Source organism: Lemur catta, chromosome 1, assembly GCF_020740605.2.
Source record: "Lemur catta isolate mLemCat1 chromosome 1, mLemCat1.pri, whole genome shotgun sequence".
NCBI classification, from domain to species: Eukaryota; Metazoa; Chordata; class Mammalia; order Primates; family Lemuridae; genus Lemur; species Lemur catta.
Window position 1 is genome coordinate 65,484,011 of NC_059128.1, and position 3,146 is coordinate 65,487,156.

A 3,146-nucleotide genomic window follows, 5' to 3' on the forward strand; every position below is an offset into this window, starting at 1 on the left:
TGCGCGCGCGCACACACACACATACACACACACGGCCCCATGAGTGCCAGGCAGCGGTGGCAGACACACAGCAATGCACGGTGACTGGTACCCGAGGAGGCAGCCGGATTCAGCACCTGATCCAGCACCCATTTGGGATTGGGTGGGTAGGCGGGCGGGCGGAGGGGTGATGGAGGCAGACGATGGCCCTAGGTTGGCAGCCGATGGAGCTGGGAGAATGGAGGGAACAGATGCTCTTTGCCCAGCCTCCCTCCCTCTCTCTCCCCGAGATCAGTGCCAAGCTGGGGGGATGGGGAGAGGGGAGGATGGGGGAAGGGTGGCATTTGGAGAGCTGGCAGGCGGAGGGAGCTGGGTCCGCCCAGGCTGGGCAGTGCCGGCACTGGCTGCCGACTCTCCACTCTGCCATCTGTCTCGCTTCTCTCCCCACCCCCTTTTCTCTCTCTTTCTCTCCCCTTCATCTACAGCAAACCGAAAAGAAGAAAACAGGGTCCTCATTCTGCCCACCCCCAACCTCTGCCAGACCCCCCTCTTCTCCTCCCCACAACTCACCACTCCATACCACCACCAAGCCATCTGTGCTCTCTCCTCCTGGCTCAGTCACCTTCTTTCACTCGCCTTCGCCCTCACACCAAAACGGGTGCAATTTTTAAAATATATATACGCATATATATTTTTAAAAGCAACTTAAAAGAAAAACTATTTTCTTTGGGAATGTCCTATCCTTCTGAGTCTGGGTCCTCGGTGCCAATATTTATGGCAGGCAGAGGGAGGGGACCCTGTCCTCAGCTGGTGCCCATGAATCCCATGCCAGGGAGGAGGGGTGGCTGGGGTGGGGTGGGGGTGGGGTGGGGTATCGGGAGAGCTCTCTTCTCTCTGCGCCTGTGGTTGTTTCTTTTTTTTCCTGCTCTTCTACTTCCGGAGCAGATTCAAATAGATCTAGAGCCTTCCCCACCCCCAGCCCCACAGCCCCAGTTCCCAGGGCCCCTGTGCCCTTCTCTCCCTGCTTTTGATTTGATTCCTCGATCACCCTATCCTTTTTGTATGTGTGTGTGTATGTGTGCGTGCGCGCAAATGTGTTTGCATCCATGGCGGTGGGCACCGTGCCAGCCACCGCACAGCCATCTGCGATGCCTTCTGCAGCCTCCGCTATTTCTCCCTGCCACCTCCAGCCCCCAATCCCCTGCACCCCAGTTCCCCATCCCCCAGTCCCCAATCATTAATTAGCTACTGAATTAATTAAATCGAGAATGCTAATTAACATTCCTACAGGGCAGGCTGCCAGGCTTGGGGGGGCAGAGGGAGTGTGAAGAGAAGTAGAGATTGGGCTGGGGGAGGAGGAAGGAGAGCCTGTTTGCTTAGAAGAACAGTGGGGATACAGAGAGAACCCAAAAGAAGGATGAAGGAGGAAGAGGGCAGAGTGGCACTGGACAGGCCGGGTCAGGGGGAGGAGACCAGGCATGGAAAATGGGATGTAAAACTGTCTGGGGTCCAACTGAGTGCAGCCTAGCCTTCCCGCCCAAATAAGACACAGCCAGTTCCTTGTTCCCATGCTCACCTCTGCCTCGCCCAGCTCAAGGTTCAGAGTTCCAGCCCAGCCAGGAAAAGTATATATTCCTAGCACAGGGAACTCTGGCAGCTTTCTTTCTTTCTCTTACAGAAAAACAACCCCAAACCAGAAAGTCAACTGCTACTATCTGTCAATCCTGCCATACTGACCCTTGGACTATGTCACTAAGAGAAGGCTCTGGGCTCGGAGGGGACCATAATGACTTGCCCTGTCTACCTCTCTGTCAAGGTAAGGGGTATTCTATGAGCATCTGATGCAGGGAGACATCAGGGATAGATTTGGGGGACCGTGAGGGGTGTCAATTCAATTAGAATTAGCAGAGAATCTCTGGCACTGCCTGCAATGCTGCCTTAGGAAGACCATGACAAAACATTGCCTGCTGTTGGGGTTCCAAAGTAGGAAAAGTAAGCACTTCTACCCAACTCAAAGATCCAGAACTTAGGAAAAAGTAAGGGCCATCTAACTTTGAGTTGCTGGGGTTTTTGGGGAGTGTGTGTGTGTGTGTGTGTGTGTGTGTGTGTGTGTGTGTGTGTATGTATGTGTGTGTGTGTCAGGGTCTCACTCTGTCGCCCAGGCTGGAGTACAGTGGCGTGATCATAGCTCACTGTAACCTCGAACTCCTGGCTCAAGCAATCCTTCCGCCTCAGCCTCCTTAGTAACTGGGACTACAGGCATGCGCCACCATTATTTTAAGAGACGGGATCTCGTTATGTTACCCAGGCTTGTCTTAAACTCCTGGCCTCAAGTGATCCTCCTGCCTTGGCCCCCTCAAGTAGTGGGATTACAGGTGTGGACTACCACAACCAGCCAAGTTGTTTTTAAAGAAAGAGAAAGATGCCAGTACAGTGAAACTTCTTTCTGGGGGTGCTCTATGAAACCCTAATCTGGTGAGATGCTCCTCAAAAGAACAGACCACCCCTCCATCAAATTAATTTTGGAAATACTGTATATTCCCACATTGCAGATTCACAGTGCATACTGGTATGTTAAAGGCTCTGAGAATCCTGTAAAAATATAAACTGTTGATCATGTTTAACCCACTATTCTCAAACTCATTGGCCATAGAATCCCTACTTGTAAATTTCTTTCGTTTAATTAATTTTATTCCCACAGAAGAAGTATTCCACTTTAGGGAAAGCTCTTATAAGTGACCAGGATGGTTCTGGCCTGGAAGCTGGCAAATGGATAAGCTGGCTCCAGGTCAGCAGGATCCTAACAGTCCATAAACAAAGGGACAGCAATGAGGCTCTGTGTTGTGAATGTAATGCAGTAAAGTACCCAGCCAGCTCATGGTGGAGAAACCATATCACTCTTTGGAATCACAGACCCATACTTTCAGAGCTGGAAAGAGCCCTGAGCAGCCATTAAATCTAATTCCTTAGTTTTACAGTAAAAGTAACTGAGACTCAATAAGGTGAAGTGATTTGTCCAAGGTCACAAAGCCACAAAGTGACCACACTGACATTTGGACCAAGATCTCCTGACCTCTAGCCTAGCACTGTTTCTCCATTTTCTGTTGTTAACATTGCAGGACAAGGCCAGCATGGGATAGGTCAGTTACACACAGCTCTTATAGAGC